This window comes from Engystomops pustulosus, chromosome 2 (assembly GCF_040894005.1).
Source record: "Engystomops pustulosus chromosome 2, aEngPut4.maternal, whole genome shotgun sequence".
NCBI classification, from domain to species: Eukaryota; Metazoa; Chordata; class Amphibia; order Anura; family Leptodactylidae; genus Engystomops; species Engystomops pustulosus.
In genome coordinates this window covers 242119012-242138968 of record NC_092412.1, presented here as the reverse complement: position 1 = coordinate 242138968, position 19957 = coordinate 242119012, and the positions used below count along the sequence as shown (strand labels likewise).

Genomic DNA, 19957 nt, shown 5'->3' with positions numbered 1-19957 from the left:
CAGTGTTATCTATATAGAGGTCATTGTACAGGGAGGAGGAGGAGATAAGCTGTGACATCATCTATTGTCAGTAGTGAAGTAATGATGGGTCAGTGTCATCTATATAGAGGTCATTGTACAGGGAGGAGGAGGAGATAAGCTGTGACATCATCTATTGTCAGTAGTGAAGTAATGATGGGTCAGTGTCATCTATATAGAGGTCATTGTACAGGGAGGAGGAGGAAATAAGCTGTGACATCATCTATTGTCAGTAGTGAAGTAATGATGGGTCAGTGTCATCTATATAGAGGTCATTGTACAGGGAGGAGGAGGAAATAAGCTGTGACATCATCTATTGTCAGTAGTGATGTAATGATGGGTCAGTGTTCTCTATATAGAGGTCATTGTACAGGGAGGAGGATGAGATAAGCTGTGACATCATCTATTGTCAGTAGTGATGTAATGACGGGTCAGTGTTATCTATATAGAGGTCATTGTACAGGGAGGAGGAGGAAATAAGCTGTGACATCATCTATTGTCAGTAGTGATGTAATGATGGGTCAGTGTTATCTATATAGAGGTCATTGTACAGGGAGGAGGAGGAGATAAGCTGTGACATCATCTATTGTCAGTAGTGATGTAATGATGGGTCAGTGTTATCTATATAGAGGTCATTGTACAGGGAGGGGGAGGAGATAAGCTGTGACATCATCTATTGTCAGTAGTGATGTAATGATGGGTCAGTATTATCTATATAGAGGACATTGTACAGGGAGAAGGAGGAGATAAGCTGTGACATCATCTATTGTCAGTAGTGATGTAATGATGGGTCAGTGTTATCTATATAGAGGTCATTGTACAGGGAGGGGGAGCAGATAAGCTGTGACATCATCTATTGTCAGTAGTGATGTAATGATGGGTCAGTGTTATCTGTATAGAGGTCATTGTACAGGGAAGGGGATGATAATGGACATAAAAAAAGGAAATAAGGATAATGATATGGAACTATTTAAAATGAAAAATGATTAAAAACATTTTTGTAAATGTGAAAGCTTGATGACCTTTCCCTTTTTAGGCCACAGTATAATTCTTGGATAAATCTGGAATTTCGGTATTCTCTCATCTGGCTTGATCTGTATTAATGAGCCCCTGTGCCCCGGTCTGATAACTATGCCGGGCACTGTGCATGTACGGCGGGCGCGCCCTGCGGCTGATCTGACGATTATCGTGCTGTGTGTCATACAGCGGGACGCCATTAGAATTTGCGTTGAGCGGTCCTTCACAAGTAAACATTCGTCTGGGGTTTGATTCTACTTTGATAAATCCTCCGCTGGTTGTTTCTGATTAACAAATCCCATTTCCCCGTCTTCATATGGTTTTTTCAATCAAGTCCAGATCCTTTGTACGAGATGGGAAAAACCTGAGATGAAGGGATACGGGTCAGCGCTGCCTGTGTGTGGGGGCTGTACTCAAAGACCAGCGCTAATTTACAGACGCAATGTGCACCCCCTCAAGTCAACCGGGAAGGGGCTCTGTAGCCCCCAGCACGGTGCCCGTCTATCACTCTCATCGAGCCTGGTGCCTTCATGTTTCCAACTATTATTAAAGACGGATTTCAATTCTCGGTTTCGAGGAATTTCAAATAATTCTGTTCGACCCTGGCAATGATCAATCAATGTAAGTGGTCAAGTGATTGTTTTCTGTGCGCATCAATGATGGGAGAGTAGTAGATCAATAGATATCGATATACAAGAGAATCTGGATTAAAAGGGAATGTAGCTCCAAAAAAAAATTAACATTTAATTATATTTAAATTCATTTATTTAATTTTTTTGTACAATTTTTAGATAGAATTTATATAGAATATATATTTTATTTTTACTGTACTTTTTTTTTCACGACTGGCCCTTAGAGGCAACATCATCAATGTCAGGACACCACGCCGATTGCTTTTACTAGGTAAAGGAGCAGGATGGGGATGGGTTCGTTTCCTGCTCTTGTTTTCCTGAAAGCAGGAGAACAAGTTTTAAAAAAAGATGGGACTCTGCAATAATTCGCAGCAACCAGACTAGTCCCGTATCATGTAGACGGAAATATATGTAGGTACTGGCATTGACCAGAGCATGATTCTTCGTTCACTGAGTCATAGAGTTACCTCCAGTCCCTACTTTCCTAGAGGCAAGATTGTGTGTGTACAGGCGGTCCCCTACTTAAGGACACCCGACTTACAGACGACCCCTATGTCCACTGTGACCTCTGGTGAATCTCTCTGGATGTTACTATAGTCCCAGACTGCAATGATCAGCTGTAAGGTGTCTGTAATGAAGCTTTATTGATAATCCCTGGACCAATTACACCAATTGTCACTAGGACAAACATTTTTTTGTCTGGATCTACCATTATAAAATATACAGTTCCTACTTACATACAAATTCAACTTAAGAACAAACTTTCGGACCCTATCATGTATATAACCCGGGGACTGCCTGTATTGTCCCATTAGTTTCAAGCTGTAATAGGACCTTCTCTATAATACCGTAATTGTGCGTAATCCAAGTCCATGGCAGCCGAGAGCTGTCCGTAGTTTGTGTGGCCAGTTCACAGCCACTATATATAGTCAAGTGGACTTGGTGTTACACGGTTGAAGCTCCCTCTACTGGCTAACTCTGGGAAATAGTACAAGTGATTATACAATTTAATTATTGTATAATTCGTGTAATGTAGAAATAAATTGAAAATGGCATCCAAAAATTAAGAAGTTTAATTAACCGAAATTTACTTTAAAGGAAATCTACCATCAAAACCCATCATGATAAACCAGGGGCACTTACTCATAGATCCAGGCACAGTGACTGTGGTAATCTCCTTATAATTGTTAATCCATGGCCTCATTCCTTTTATTATCAGCTTTTAAAATTATCATTATGACCCTGAGGGGCTTTGGTGGGTGTTTGAGAGCCTCTCAGTGATTTCTTTTCATAGGCTGTTACAATGAACTGAGCAGGTCTCCTCCCCTCCCTATTCTCTCCCTCCTCCCTCTGCCTGTGTAATCTATCAGCAGCAGGATCTGCAGCGGAGGAGGGAAGACCTGTTCAGCTCATTGTAACAACAAGTAAAAAGACATCACTTAGAGGCTCTAAAACACCCCCAATAGCCCCTCTGGCTCATTACAATAATTTTAAAAGCTGATTTTAGAAGGACTTAAAAGGGCTATCCTTTCATTCGTTAGATGCACCTACAGATATTTTTTTGGTGAACCATTTTGTAAATGTGTAGCCCCACCTGTGGGCAAACCAAACATTACAGTATTCTCTAAAAAAAATCAATACACTGTCTACATTATACGTAGAAGTGTGAACTCCCACGCGCTTTGTATCCTCTCTCCTCATTGGCTAATGGATCAGGAACTGGTTATACCCACTATAAGCCTAGAATTCCTTTTATAGAGTATTTTAAAATCTATGAAACCAGAAAATCCCTTGAGTAAATTAAAATGTTTTTTCTCATTTGACCAATAGTGGAAAATAGTCAGTATTACATGTATTTGATTAATCTTAACCTGAGATTAGGAGTAGTGTTCAGTGGACCCATACTGCAAAAGGGTTTGGGTCTTTCGTACCAGATCCCTCCCCTAAAAGCCTGTAATCTGGCATAAATTGGCAACGTCACCAGCGGCATTTGAATCATTATGGCCACATGCGCCAATGAGGGGAGCAACGACCATCCCCAAAAGGGCAGCGCTGTTAGTGCGTGCTGTGATTTTGCCAGCGGCATTTAAACAGTTAAAGGAAACCTACCATTTAATTTGATGCATTATGAAGCAAACATACCTTGAGAATGCTGTAGCATTGGTTAATCGCTGAGCTGAGTGGTTTTGCCTATTAAAACAATTATAACATTCAGGACCTTGGGAAAGCTGGGACATGCTCGCTGACATAAACACATAACACACGGGAGCTTGTAATTACAAATGGAGGTTAGTCAAGACATGACTAATCAACCTGAGCTGGATCACTGATACACAGCAGCTGGGGGATGGTGCAGCAATTCATTATTCTGCCTTCAGGAACAACCCAGTGATTACATCATCCTCTCCTGCAGTGAAAAACTCATGTGCTACGAGAAGAGCTAAACCAAGCAAGGAAGGAGCCATAGAAAGGGACAGAGCTTCATTATCATAATATTATATCTGTTTTACCAGCAAAACCACTCAGCACAGGGAATTGCCACAGTAATGAAGAGGCAGAGAAACAGGTTGTAGAAGGTAGGAGGAGCATAGCTGTATAGAAAGTAGGAGGGGCTATGGGCAGTGCTCTGATTCTCTGATTTCCATTTTGATTAAAAGTAGAGAGAGAAAAATGCTTAAAGGGCTATTCTCGTCTCGGCATTCACATTCCATTTCATTAATTTGCCATATATTAACATTTCTTCAATTAGATGTCATTAAAAAAATGTTCCTGTGTGAAGATAATTTCTCATAAATGTAGTGATATGGTCCCTTAGAAACAAGACTGACTCCTTGGATACGACCACCTCTGCTGGAGGGATTGCACAAAGAAACAAAAAGTTTTTGTGTATGAAATGTCCGGGAGTTACTGCATGTCCCACAGCCGTCCTGTGGTAATGATCACTGAATCCTGGTGGCCCGGCAGGACTCAATACCACATGTCTGGCCACTGCTGCCAAAATGTGAGGTGGTCGTAACCGAGGAAGCTATCTCGTTTCTAAGGGACAACATGGCTACATTTATGAGAAAGTATCTTCACACAGGAACATTTTTTTTTAATAACATCCAATTGAAGAAATGTTTACATATGGCAGATGAATTAAATTTAAATGCCCAGATGAGAATACCCCTTTAACCCTTAATCTACCTGGACTCCGCATCAGGTGAGTTACAGGGACATGAATTTATTTAAAGGTGCTTTTTCTTGCTGTCAGGCTCCCTTTTAGGAAATATTTCCCCTTTAAGACGTGCTGTTTGCTGGGTATGTCGCTGGAGATTTGGCCGCCTTTCTTTGTTTACCTAATTGGGTTTGTTTTGTCATGTGCGGCCGCTCTCCTGCAGGCAGTGAGTGATACAATGAGTAATATTACTTGGCTCGCGGACAATGGAAAGCGAACGCCTTTCATGTACAGAGGAGGAGGCTTTTGTTCAGTCTGGATATGTGGGTTTCGTGATAAGGCTTCTGTTCTGGGTTTTTGTCTTACATAGGGTTCATTTCGTCTCCGGATTAACCTCTTCATTGCCGGGAACACCGTGACTTGCACTCGTTGCCTCTATCGGCGCTGGGGTGGGGGGGGAGATGGTGTCACTATATTTTAGCCCCAGTAGAAGTTTGTTGGTGGTGTTTGATATATGCATAGAATATTGTAAATTTGGCCATTGTTTATCATAGTTTTGTAGCCTTGGCAGTGGAGCTACAAATACATTTTTTTTTTAAAGACTTTTTATATATATATATATATATATATATATATATATATATATATATATATATATATATATATATAATATTACTTTTTCCCATAAGGGGACACTGACGTGAGATCATTTCATCTGTTATATAAGCACAGGCCTATGTCCTACCGGCCCATAGATTTCTTCTGATTTTCTCCTCCTACCTTTTCCAGGCTAGGAACACAATAGTCGCACTGGGAACATTGTCAAGACTTCCGGGACCCCTCACCCCATTACTTTACAAACCGGCCTTTCTCCCGGGAACGGACAGACACAGATTTTTTGTTGGTAGGCTAGCAACGACGTCAGGATGAGCTGGATAGTTGTTCCTGGGAAGCACTGAGGGCCTCAAACCCAGACATGGCACTGTCCGGGATGGAGTACCAGCAATTGGCCTCCTTTGTAATGGCTGACCCTGGTCTGGTTCCTCCCTCACAGAGTTTCAAGGCCTATTTAGTCTCCCATGCCCAACGGAGCATGCTCTTTCAATACTAGATAGTATCCTACTTGAGGACTCATTCCTGGGTCAGCCAGGGTTAATGGGAGCGTGGGAATCTGACCTGTCCATCACTCTGATGGATGAAGAGTGGCAGAAGTCACTGCTCTTCGCTCACATCATGCCGCTCCTGTGTAGAGCGCAAGAGGAAAATTACAAACTGCTGTCCCACTGGTACAGGTGTCCCCACATGCTCAATAAGATATACCTGGAGGTCCCGGAGACGTGTTGGAGGTGCGGTGGAGGAGGGTTTGATACTGCATATATGGTGGAGTTGCTCTGTGCCCCTAGCCTTTCTGGACCATGGTCTTCGACACCTACAGATCAGTCACTGGTAAGGTTGTTCCAGTATCTCCACAGCTGGCAATGCTTGTCATGTCGGGCACCATCTCCTTGGTTAAAATAGATCTGCTTCGCCACTTCTTGGCGGCTGAATGAACTGTAATACCGAGACATTGGAAGAACCACCACTCTCCCCTACGGTGGTAGAATGGCTGCAGGAAATCCGGTTCACACAAAGGATGGAGGTGATGGTGGCCAGGGACTCTGACAAGACAACCACGGTGAAGTAAACATTAACATTCCAGACTTAAAACATCCTTAGGGTAGGTCCTCCGTGTCAGATCGGTGAGGATACAACACCAGGCACCCCCACAGATATGTTGTTTTCAGCAGCTGAGACACCGTGTAGTGTCAGAATTGAGTTACTGCTTCCATAGCTTCCATTAAAATGATCTGCAGTACCCTGGTCTGACCACTACACAGAGAACGGAGCTGTCTACTTCCTGTTCCATTTTCTCTGTATCTTATGATCTATGAGGGGGTGCTGGGGGCAGGACCCCTGGAACGTTTTTATGGAACATTTTCTATTCATATACACTACCATTGGGCAGTCCAATTTTTGTTTAGATTTTATAGGCCCCATCACATTTTCTTGGCTTTAAATTGTCAGAATCTGCTGTTCAGCCAGTTCTCGACTTCTCACTGTACTTTAATATTTTAAATAAAACCTGTCCTGTTCACCAGGTAAAGTCCTCCATTCATACCAGTAGTTAATGGAATTTTTTATTAGGTATTGTCTACTCAGATCATATTTCCAGTGTTCACCCTATTTTGTTTTACTAAAACTTCTTAACTGTTACCTGCAATGTTACGATGACCTCTAATATGACAATCATAACCTTCCTAATATAAATAACAGTACGAAAATAAAGACTACCGTATTTTTCAGCCTATAAGGCGCACCAGACTATAAGGCGCACCTCTAATAAATGCCTGCTAAGAAATCTAGGTTCATATATAAGGCGCACTGGAGTATAAGGCGCAGGATCAAATGCAGTACCTAAAAATGACCAGCAGGTGGCAGACCTGTGCACAGTTCTAGCCAGCTACACTTCCCGGGAAACTTGTCTTCAGCGTGTCAGAGAGCTCCGATCTCAGAGGTATGGGCTGCTGGGGGTTAATGCAGGGTGATGCAGCAGGGGTTAAGCTGTCTCCCTCTGCCCCTTCTCCTTCCCTCCTCAGCCTGGGTGTTATTCCTGTGGGGTTCCCTGTGGCTCCTTCTCTTTCCCCTGTTACAGGGCTGGCAGGTATGGGGAATTGCTTACTGATGATGATGATGATTGCCTTGTGGTTGGCACTATGGCAGCTCCGGTCTCTCCGTGCTAGGGGAGGGCAGGATGGGCACAATGTTAGTTGTGGAACGAGGGCACTTCAGGAGCTAGGGACCCCTGTATACTGTGTGGGAAGGTGCAGGAAATTTCTGGGGATGGAGCTAGTAAATGTACAGTACATCTTGTCTGTAGTACATTTCTGTATAAGTTCATATATAAGGCGCACCGGCCTATAAGGCGCACCTTTGATTTCTGAGAAAATTAAAGGATTTTTGGTGCGCCTTATAGGCCGAAAAATACGGTACAATAAAAACCTACCCTTCTTTCTCGGCTTTAACCATGTTTGGAATGTAGTATTCTTTGCCTTTTTTGAGCAGCTGCCTCCCTTTCCGAGTAGTAGATTTGACCAAGATGTTTTCTACATATTTTCAGTGGTTTGTAACTGGAATTCAGAGCAGAAATTATCTTAACAATCATCTTAACAAATATATATACATATATATATATTTTTTTTTAACTACTACATTGGGTGAAAAAAAAATGGAATTACCATATATACTCGAGTATAAGCCTAGTTTTTCAGCACGAAAACATTTGCTGAAAACCCAAACTCTGCTTATACTCGAGTAAAAAAATATATCAAACTCACCTTTCTGGCTTACTCCGCTGCTGGCTATATACTGGGGCAGGGGGCTGGCTATATACTGGGGGGATATGGGCTGGCAGGCTATATACTGGGGGGCAGGTGCTGGCTATATATTATGGGGCAGGGTCCGGCAGGCTATATACTGGGGGGCTGTGACCAATGCATTTCCCACCCTCAGCTTATACTCGAGTCAATAGGTTTTCTCAGGTTTTTGTGGTAAAATTAGGGGCCTTGACTTATACTTTGGTCAGCTTATACTCGAGTATATACGGTAAATTTGAGGGGGAAAATTTTGAAAAAAATATTTTGTGAACGTTACTGCAGAACTTGTATTCTCCCCTGCCCCTCCTAAAAAAATTTAGTTTTATTGTTAAAAAAAATATAAAGCTACCGTATGCTGATGGTAGAATTATGGAAAGTTAGGATAGATTCTAGAACCTTCTGCCAACTAGAGGATTCATAAAACATAAAATTCAATTCAAAATTCCCCCATTCTGGGCACATTTCTTCTATGATTTTCCCCCTTTGCTCGTGTTCCTTGTGTTTTCTCGCTTTGCCTCGGTGGCTGAGCAGCGTGCGTCCTTGTCTGCTTCACCGTATTGCTTTTGTGACTGCTTATTTGACCCAGCGTGTATTTATAACGGGATTAGTGATGCTGAGAATTGTTGTGAAGATGAGAGGGGAACAGAACCTCGTGTGACACAACGCAATATCTTTTCATTTCCTTCCATTACATATCGAACACCTTCACTGCTTAGACTTGGTGTCTGCCGCGTCCTGGTGGTAGTGGACGATATGGACTTGAGTTGCAATTACCTAATTCGACCACTAGTAGAGGATGGCGCTGTTCTTCTTGAAATTCAAAAAATATATATTTTGGTCCATTCTAAAATAATGTCATCCATCATTTTTCCAGACCCAGCCCAATTGAAGACCATCTAGGATGCTAAACCACATACAATATGTTGATGTTGAGAAGTTTTATGCTGTAAGAAGAGAATGGAATAAAATTGTTTATAGTGGAAGTTCCGTTTTTAGTGCTGGATTAAAGGGACTCTCTCTCTCTAATGCTCAATCACTGCCGGTACCAGGGATTATTGGGAGCCGTTCATCATATTGGTTATTTATGACCATGGGATATGAAATTCCGTCTTTTGTTCTCTCCTCCTTGTCCCTCTTAACTTCAAGTTTGGTCTTTGCAGTTGGTTTTTAAGTAATATCTTAGAATCGATAGCTGCAATTCCTCACTTTTGAAGGGGTAGGTCCACTTGAAAGTCAAGACACATTTAAAAAAAAAAAAAAAAAAAACAGAAAACATCAGAAAAAAAAAACTGGCATCCCAACTTATTCCGTTGTATCCCATTGATGTCTTTGAAATTTTGTTACTTTCCATTAAAAAAAAAATTGTACATGTACCCTAAAATTTATTTAAAAGACACCTACCACCAGGATGAAGGATTGTAAACCAAGCACACTGACATACTCAGCTTTTCTTTTAGCTTCTTAACATTTTTTACAAAAATATTATAATTATAAAGTTTGCATATGAACCTGAGGGGCTCTGGGCTCCATAGGTGTTAGTTATTTTTTCTTTTTTTTTTTTTTTTTTTTTTTTTTTATATTTTTTCAATGGGAGTCAATGGGCAGAGTTCAGGTGGAAATTTGTTCCAGTGTTTTTTGTTTTTTTTTAAATTGTGTTAGAAAAATTGCAGTAGAAAACGGGGAGTGACTTGACTTTCATGGGCTGATGGCATTTGTTAAGGAGTGGTAACACGAATCGTGGCCATGCCTTCTATAGTGAGAGTATTGTACAGTTTTCTATAACACGACTTTGCAACCAGCTGAAGGACCTACCTTGAAATTGAGTGGAACAAAAAATTAACAAATCTGAAGAACGGCTTCCAATAATCCCTGGTACCACCAGTGGTTTACCGTCTTAGATGGTTTTCATTTGTGTAAATTGTGCCAAAATATGGACATACAAGACTTTCGGTCTGGAAAAATGGTGATTTTCATGGATTTCCTTGAATCTTATGGGTGTTTTGGGTTTTTTGGGGGTTTTTTGGTAAAATATAAACTGCAGAATATAAGCGATTGGTGTTAAACATGACTTGTATTGTTTACGAGCTGGAAAAAAAAAAGAGGTTCTACTTCATCAAAATCGCAAAAATTCTGGTGCCGGCGCCATTGGTTCCCAACCTGTGGGATTTCTCAAGCTTCTGTATAATTGCACCAGGACTGGTTTACTAGGACGTGTTCCCTTTAAGCAGGTGGGAGGAAAAATCAACCGTGTAGCTTTGCTTTTAATGCTGTTTTTGCCTCTTTTTTTTTTTTCCCCCCCAGTGCGTTTATTGGCCATGTGACGTTTATCAATAACGCCGTTTTGTTCGCTCAGTAACTCTGCTTCCAGGAAAAATCATTTTTATTTGACAGGCCTTGTGCTGGTAATGATTGATGAGGTTCATTTCCTGAAGAGAGCGGAGGATGTGTTACATACATTGTTAACTGTTGGTGTTCATGCGGACAGCCTAGTGCTCAATGCCAGGAGGCTGCTACCAAAGCATCAGAATTGCGGATTGGAGTGAAGCACTTCGAGAGTCTCCTCTAATGATTTTGTTGCACAACAGATTCCCAAAAACCAATCGTAACGTAAAAAACCTTGGAGCTGAGACTGAAATAACCTAATATGCCCGATCCTTTAAAGCCTTCTATAACACTCCAACTATTGACCTCCAATGTCTGAACCAATTACATAATCACCTTCTTCTCGTAGGGGTTTTGTGTTCCTGGTATTACATTTTCCTAAACCTTCCCCCTGCTCCGCTGTCTAAGCATATTATTACCATAGTAAAATCATTGTGAAATTTTATAATTTGTTGGTGATACAAGAGAATTCATCCACACTTTTGACTGTAAACGGCTGCAGACCGTATAGGTAACGTCCTAGAGATCTGTGTAACCATACCTTAAAATATCATCAATATAAACAAGGGTATGAGAAGCTGAAATAAAAGCAGATCCTGCCAGAGGGGACACACACACCTGTATGCCAGTGTGCTTGGTTTACAATCCTTCATCCTGGTCGTAGTTGCCCTTTTAAATGGGTAAGATAATGGCCTTCTTTCAACCAGATTTTTTTTTACATTTTTATCTATATGTCTGCTAATTTTAATTTAAAAAGCATTCATAAAATTATGAAATTAAAAATCTCACAGGTCATGAAAAACTAATTAAAATTTTTTTTTAATTCAGGCATCGGGGACCCTTGGTCGCGAAGGGGTTAATGATTCCAGTTTCTTATGGAAACAAACCAATAAAAGATTACCACATTCTAGTGGAATATTTCCTTTAAAAATATTTGTACCTTTCCTTGTTTTCGTTAGTTTTTTTTTTTTTTTTTTCAGTTTTTACAAAAATATTTACTTTCATTCCAAACCTCATGTGTCTGGCGTCCTCCCGATAACCTTTCACACCGGGAGGGAGATGAACGGCTTCTGATCGCACCTCTCCGCGCCGAGAGGAGACGTAGCCTGCGCCTTCCCATAGGACACATTAACTTCCGTATTGATTGGCGTTTTACGCTCCTTAAAGCAAGTGATGTGGTTAATGTGAGTGACGGCTCAGGATCTACGTCTGCGAAGCTTCATGTTTCACCGGCGGAGAGATATCTCTACCGACAAGAATTATGAAAGGCTCCAATTTTAGAATAAATTACATTTTTTTTAGATTTTTCTTTGCATTTCAGTTGCTCTACTTAATGACTTAATGGTTTCATTTTTCCAATATCGGCACCCGGTTTGTTTTTTTTTGTCTCTTTTTAGGTTGAAATTGTAGAATCCAGTTATTCATAAAATGATTCCGCTCAAAATGTATATTTTTGGTGATATATTTTTGGAATCCTTGCATCACCTCTGATTATTGCTATCATCTCTCCTGACAGTTGTAGCTCTTAGATTGTGCCCCGGTCTTGCCCTCTGGGTATATACATTGGAGTGTCAGCTGTCTTGGGGGTGGAGGAGGTGGCTGTCATCTTAAAGTCGGCCTTACCGATCAGATTCTCTTTTTCGTGTTATTTAACATTTGGTTTCCTCTAATTGGTGGCCAAAGCGCAAGATGTGTCACGTCCCTCACTGTATCGTCTGGAGCAGAAGTTTTGAGAAAATTCTGCTTGTCTATAGATTGATGTGCATTAGATCATCCAGTGAAGTTGCTGTCACAATATTATGTGTTACTCTTAGATTTCTCGCCATTGCTGTTGAGTAAGGTGGTTCGTATTGAAGCCTCTGAAATAGCAGAGGTAGTCTGTGACTAAAACATTTACATGTAATGAGGCGAGTTGAGCTTCTTGCCTCAGGCAGCACCACCTACAGCAAGATGGGCGGCAGCATCAGAAGTTACTTACTACAGAGCAGGGCCTGACACTTAAACTGTGTTTCTTCACACCAGATGTCAGCATGCATGGAGAACCCACATACTAAAATATCACCTTATATATTACTACTGGATCCGGTGGGGGTGACACCGTTCTATAGGTCGCCTAAGGAAGTCGAAAGTTCAGGTTCAACCCTGCATGTTATATTGGTGTCTCTGGCTGGGAGTCAGATTGCTGCAGCAGAAAACTTAGTTTTCCAGGACCATAATATCGATGACCAGTCCTTTGACCAGGTTCTCAAATATCCGCATGGTGGTGGTCTACCTTCCGATCAACTTTTGAAATGAACATTACCTCCTCACTCATATATATAGACTTTAATGCAGATCAATCCCCTTCAACTGGATTGTGCATCATCCAACAATTTGACATTTGATGGCTCTTAGGTTCATGCATTCTTCATAGGATGCCACAAAAAGTGGGTGAATGTATCAAATACTTACAATCCACGATCAGCCAGAATGTTAAAACCACCTGTCAAATACTATAGATCAGTGGTGGCGAACCTATGGCACGGGTGCCAGAGGTGGCACTCGGAGCCCTTTCTGTGGGCAGCCAGCACAGAATTTACCAGATGGGACTCAAGTTTTCCTCCTGCAGTCCAAGGCAGCCGAGGATGTGCCACATTCAGTGCTATTTTAAAAGGGACACCTACTTGGCTGCCAGAAGCGAGAAGGTGTGGATAGAGATGGATCGTTGGAGCTCCTGCTTTGGGTCCCCTGATTCTTCCTCTTCAGGGGAACCTGGAGGGAAGCTACAATCCAAATGCTTTCTATTGTATTGGTGTCCTCAGGATGCCAATATGATTGAAACTTGTGATACAGCAGAGATCAATAGATTACCGCTTAAATTGTCATGTTGGCACTTTGCGACTTAAAAGTGGGTTTTGATTGTTGTTTGGGCACTCTGTATCTAAAAGGTTCGCCATCACTGCTATAGAGGTTCCACTTTTGCTCAGTGAACTCAAGATCTCTGAAATGGTCATGAGTTTTCTAGCGCATAGATGTTCAAAGTACATCTTTTCACTCCTTAAGCTGCGAGTTGTGGCCTTCATGGATCGGGCGTGTGACAGCTCAATGGGATTGAGATATAAGGAATTTGGAGTAAAGTCTGAACTCTTTGTCATGTTCTTCAAACCATTCCTGAAGAATTATTGCATGAGACGACCATTGTCCTACTTAAAGAGGCCACTGTCATTAAGGGGGTAATTCTGCCATGAATGAGTGCCCTTGGTATGTAGTGATGATGTCCATATGAGGTGAAAGAAAACCTGATTTGTTCAGGTTTGTTCAATGTGTCCATTTTATATTGGTCAACATGAAGGGTAGGTCACCATTATGTTTTTGATGAAGGTCCAACACTCTGGACTTCACACTGATCACTTATTCCGACAACCGTGGTGCACCAGAAACTATCAACGAACTTGTTGTTCGCCAATAGCCCAGTCATTGCTTCTCTATCATTAGACAACTCTTGGTGATTACATCACTGACCATCACTGTTTTGGCCCATTATAGTCTCTTGGTTTTGAAGAATCAACTTAAGGAACCGTTGGCCACTTGATCCTTGTGTATCCCAAGCCCTGATCATTGAGAGAACCCATTCTTACAGGGTCGGTTATTATGGTTGGTTGCTGGTTATATTATTATTTATTTTTGTAACTTTTTGATGATTAAAGCCTTGACTTCTGAGTTCCACATCTCTCCGCGCTTGCAATTTAGTCTTCTAGCTCCAGCCTGTTTTTATCTCTCAAATGTAATCCTCCTAGGCCAAAAAGATCAAAAGGGATTTTTTTCATTACTCGATAGAACTATCTGCTCGGAGATGCATGTTTGAGTGTAGTCTTTTTGTGTCGTCCTTTGATCTGTGTTTTCTCAAACATGCTGTGAAACATTGCTATTTGTATGCTTAGGCCTCCTACTTTCATCTCCTAATAACAGCATCACTTTCCCTACCCAAGGTAATGATGTACCTGTCCCCTGTCAACCACTTCAGCAACAAGTTCCGTTTTTATTCTAATCTTACTTTGCTTTAAAATTCTTTTGTGAAAATTCTTTCCCATTATGGTGGAAAACGTCCTGTTGAGCCTGTAGTGGGGGAAGATATATTACAACCTTACTGATCATTAGGGTTGTCAATGTGAGAACACAATGGGGCAGATTTACTTACCCGGTCCATTCGCGATCCAGCGGCGCGTTCTCTGCGCTGGATTCGGCTCCGGACGGTATTTATTAAGGTAGTTCCTCTGCCGTCCACCAGGTGGCGCTGCTGCGCTGAAGAGCATCGGAACGCACTGGAGTACACCGAGCCGGGCCGAGTAAGGGTAAGTGCAATTTTCGCAACACTTTTTTTTTTTTCTTTTTAAATGCGGTGGTTTCTCCAAATCCGTCGGGTTTTCGCCTCGATTTCCGTCGCATGCATGCCGGCGCCGATGCACCACAATCCGATCCCGGGGCAATTCAGGGAAAATCGGCGCAAATTGGAAATATTCGGGTAACACGTCGGGAAAACGCGAATCGGGCCCTTAGTAAATGAATTTGTCATTGATATGACAAATTCAAGGATTGTCTCATCAGAATGAGAATAATTCTGCTAAAGCCAGAAGGGTTCTGAAAAGGAAGTTTACACTGTCTCCCCCTCCCCCCTGCTCCCCAAAAACTTCTTCCCAATTCATCTAGCAGATTGTGAAACTACAGTATGGTGGGGCTATGGTAACAACCCCCAGAGCCCTTCTGAAGCATTAGCATCATTTTAAAAGCTGATTTTAGAAGGAAGGAGGCCATAAATAACAAATATCAGATAACCAAAGTCACAGTGCCTGGATATATGAGTAAGTGTCCCTGGTTTATGAGGCTTCATTTTGATGGTAGATTTCCTGAATTCCTTAGTTAAAAATCTGCACTCGTCATATAAAATTATAGACCATTTTACATTTTTACATTTCTCAAAAGTATCTTTTTTCTTTTTTTTACAAACTTGTTCAGTTGATTACTTTGAAATCTATCATATCAGAGGAAAATGTTTCCTTCTCTTCTTTCTTGGGTTCTTATCCTCCTCCTTCCTTCCCTCTTGATCTCAAATAGGTTTCAAGTTACAAAGAAGTCTATGGAGAGGTAAGGCGGAGCAGTGAATTGCACTCCTGTGCTCTTGGCTGCCTGAATTAAACTACTACACAGCCCCTCCCCTTCGCTGTAGTATTTAACCAGAAGCCTTCTACAGGGTGGTGAGAGCTAAGAGCACAGCAGATCTCTCCATTGCGAATACTTAAGTCTCTGTACTGCTTTGTTTAGCCAACACTCATGTGCATGACCATACAGATCTATATAAATCTAATGTGGATTTTGGTGCCGAATCCATCCATATCTCCATATTAAATCCACAAAGTGTGACCATAGCCTCACCTCTTTAAAAAAATTTTATGCAAAACTTTTACAGTGAATTTTTATTTTTTTCCCCTTAACTTATGACTTTGTCAAAAGGCGCTGATCGATTCCTTCCGCTAAGGAACATGCTTTGTATTTGCAGATTTAGAAAAAGAACAGATGCTTGTATATTAATCTTCAAAAATTAAAGTCTTACATAGTCCAAAAAAATCTGAAAACGTTGCAACATCTCCAATTTTGCAATCTGGTAAATGCTTACCTCCCTCTAAGCAGGCAGACTCTGGGCCTGGTGTGTCTCACCCCATACGCTCTCTGTAATTTTATACAAATGAGGTCTTTGGAGCTCCTGTACGACCTCTGTCCTGGATTTAACTATAATCTTTTTCCAAATTTTGGCTGGGCCACGATCCCTTGCTACCGGAATTTCATAAAATCGGCATCTCGGCTGGAGACGGCAGGAAACTTGTAAAATCTGGATCAAGGACAACCCTCCGCATTACGTAGATCTACCAGTTCCAACCTTCCAATCTCATCATTGGTTTATGTTCACATTAGATCAGATTTCCTTGATTTCCTAAAGCAGAAGATAAATAAACACAACCCCATAAAGCAAGTGGATATTCAGATCCGAAAAGAGCAATCCCAATCATCTCATCTGCCTAAGAAGATTATTGAATGGATGTTGCTCTCGACATCTTGGTGCCAAACATAAGGGGCAGCGATACATGGGCTCTGGATTAGACACAGATTGTAATGCCATGCCCAAATTATGCACAGGCGGTCCCCAACACCAGACTTACAAACGGACCTCTGGATGTTGGTAATTTACTATACAGTACTTTATCATTAGGCTACAATAATCAGCTATAACAGTTATCACAGGTGTCTGTAATGAAGCTTTAGTGTTAATCCTGGTTCTTATGACAACCAAAAAGTTTTAAAATCCAATTTTCATATAGACAAAAACATTTTTGGTTGGGGTTACAATTATAAAATATATAGTTTCGACTTACATACTAATTCAACTTAAGAACAAACCTACAGAACCTATCTTGTACTTAACTCAGGGACCGCCTGTATTATGTATAAATCACTCCCCCTTTTTTTAAACAAGGCAAGCCACACACCCCCGATTGGGGTTTCATTTGTCGGACCCTATTGAGAATTCATTAATCGCTTACCATCCCTTCTGATCCAAGTTATTGTACGAGTGATGCCAAGTCTAAATAAAGCTGTTCTTGTAAAAGCCTTATATTGGACAATATGTTTTCATCCAGACCGGAAATATGACTTATGGTGGCTCTTCCTGCTGTGTGAAGATCACTTTTCGGCACAGGCACATTATCATAGTAGACTGGTTATATTCTATAACTGGAGGCAGATAACACAGGATCAGACATTGCCAGTAAGTGATAGCTTCCCCTCTCACTACGCGATGACCTCTGACCCTACTACAGAGCATGCTCACTACTCTCTCCCATTGCAATCAATAGATAGTTCTCTAATGGGTAACATTAGCTGGATTCCGATTGTATATACAGATTCACTGTTTAATCATCTATAAATTGTAGCAGATTTTATTGATTTCATAGCCAGTCTCTCTGTGTAGCACAGTCCTTTATCCATAATGAAAGTCTAATCTATCTCCTTCCATCTGTCTGAGCTGTTGCATTCCTCTTGTTTTGGCGCTGATCGGTCTGATCGGATCTCTGGAGACTTGCTGTCTGTTTTGGACAGGGCATCATTGCTTCCATTTGCAGATTTGGCAAACTTGTGCAAGTTGTTGTATGTCCACGTTAAATCACATTGGCGTAGTCATCGCACCAAGCGCTGGAGATGGGAGGCCGGATGGCAGCTCACTGATGTACAATTTCTCGCCATCCTCATGGATGATGGGGCATTTATTTCTGATCCTGCTAATCCACAGGATACGGAGGCAGTCACTTTATATTGGGGCTGACTGGTGGTTTGGTCGCACTGTTTCCCTCTCTGCCTCCTCCTTTCATCAGGCCTATGATTATTCATAATGTTAGTCGGCAATGTCATGGAAAATTTCTGGAGGACATAAAGAGAAAACTCATTTGAGAGAGCCAATCAGAGAACTGCTCAGAGAAATAATCCTGAATATTTTATAATCTGGGACCAATTAATGTCAATCAATCATACTTTTTTAAATATTTCCTTCTTCCTTCTTCCAACTTTTGTCTTCCTTCTCCCTACTCCTGCCTCCATTTTTCTTTTCCTCCTGCCTCCATTTTTCTTCTCTCCTTCTTTCTTTTTTCTTCTTTCTCTTTCCTTCCTGCTTTCTTCCTCTCCATTCCTCCTTTCTTTTCCTTTCCATATTTTTTTTCTTTTTCTTCCTTCTTTCTCCATTCTTTTCTTCTTTGTTTTCTTCCTACATTCTTTTCTTCTTTCTTCTTTGTTTTCTTCCTCCATTGTTTTCCTTCCTCCCTCACTCACTCACTCCCTCACTCCCTCACTCCTTCCCTTTTTGGTGCGTTTTTGTTCTTCTATTGTTGAAACCTTCTGATAGGCGACTAAATCTTTGAGCAAGTGATCTGAGACGAAAGCATAGACCAAGAGGTCTCTAAGTTAAGTGACGGAGATCTGAGCTGACTATGATCCCAACTATTGATGTCACTTGTCGATACCCCCTGCTGGCAGGTTAAGCTACTGCACCTGGGCCATCCCCCTGCCCCTCCCCCCCCCCCCCCCATTCCCCTCAATGCTGTACATGTCCATTGCTGAATCTTCATATGGAAGATGTTGTACATGTAATACATTGTATTTCAGCCTAAACTGTTAAACTCTTTTTATTGAGTTCCATAACTGTATTTCCCGATTCCTTCATGTACCTCCGTTCTTCTCAAACGTTTGCTCCTGTCAGATGAAATTTGTTGATATCTGAAGTGAAAGAACCCCTATTATTTTAGTTTGAAGTCTTACTGAAGCGCGGGCCGTTCCATGTTTCCGCACAGTGGGAGCTTCTCATGTAGTGTTTTGCAGTCTGACCGTGACCCCGTTTTTTCATCTAGATTTGCTCCCCGCTAGGCGGCTTGGATGGCTGATCTGACAAAGTTCACAGGCTCCTGATGGCAGTTTACAATAACATTTGGATGCGGCTGTAATGGAGTTTTGCACGTTCCCAACACACGGGATCATTACGTATCCACTGGATTTTCACTTAGTGCATTTATTGTATGTCTGTATGGTTGGGTGGGGGGGGGAAGGTTATTAACATATTATAAACCACAAATTGCTTCTCCAGTATCATTGCTGTGGACTTTGCTACTAGACATTCTGTCCAAATGCTCCAGACCATCTAAACTTCTTCTTTTATAGAATTGGTCATATTTACTGATGATCAATAAATCCAAGTAATTTTATTAGCAGCACGTACCCTCATTTCTATAGATAAAGGGCATTGTAGTATAATTATAGATGTAGTAGAAATCTACGGTACATAGTGTGTGTATATAGTAGTATTATAGATATATAGTAGTAGTATTCTCCTTTGTAGAATAATTTGCATACTTAACATAGCATATACCATAGTAGTAATCTACATGTGAGAAACACTTTGCTTTATTAAATTATTATGTATATTACAGCCAGTCCCCGGGTTCTGTACAAGATAGGATCCATAGGTTTGTTCTTACGTTGAATTTGTATGTAAGTCGAAACTGTATATTTTATAATTGTAGTTCCAGACATTTTTTTTTTTTTTTTGCCTCAATGACAATCGGAGTTCCAAAATTTTTTGCTGTAATGGGACCAAGGATTATCAATAAAGCTTCATTACAGACACCTTACAGCTGATCATTGCAGTCTGGGACTATAGTGACATCCAGAGAACTTCACCAGAGGTCACAGTGGGCAGAGGGGTCCGTCTATAACTAGGGGTCGTCTGTAAGTCAGGTGTCATTAAGTAGGGGACCGCCTGTATA

At 41.2% G+C, this 19957-nt stretch overlaps 1 protein-coding gene across 2 annotated transcripts in view; it reads left to right on the top strand.

Annotated features, from left to right (window-relative positions):
- APP (amyloid beta precursor protein) overlaps nucleotides 1-19957 on the top strand; it is a 153951-nt gene that overhangs the window by 74364 nt on the left and 59630 nt on the right. The gene's annotated exons all lie outside the window — the stretch shown is intronic.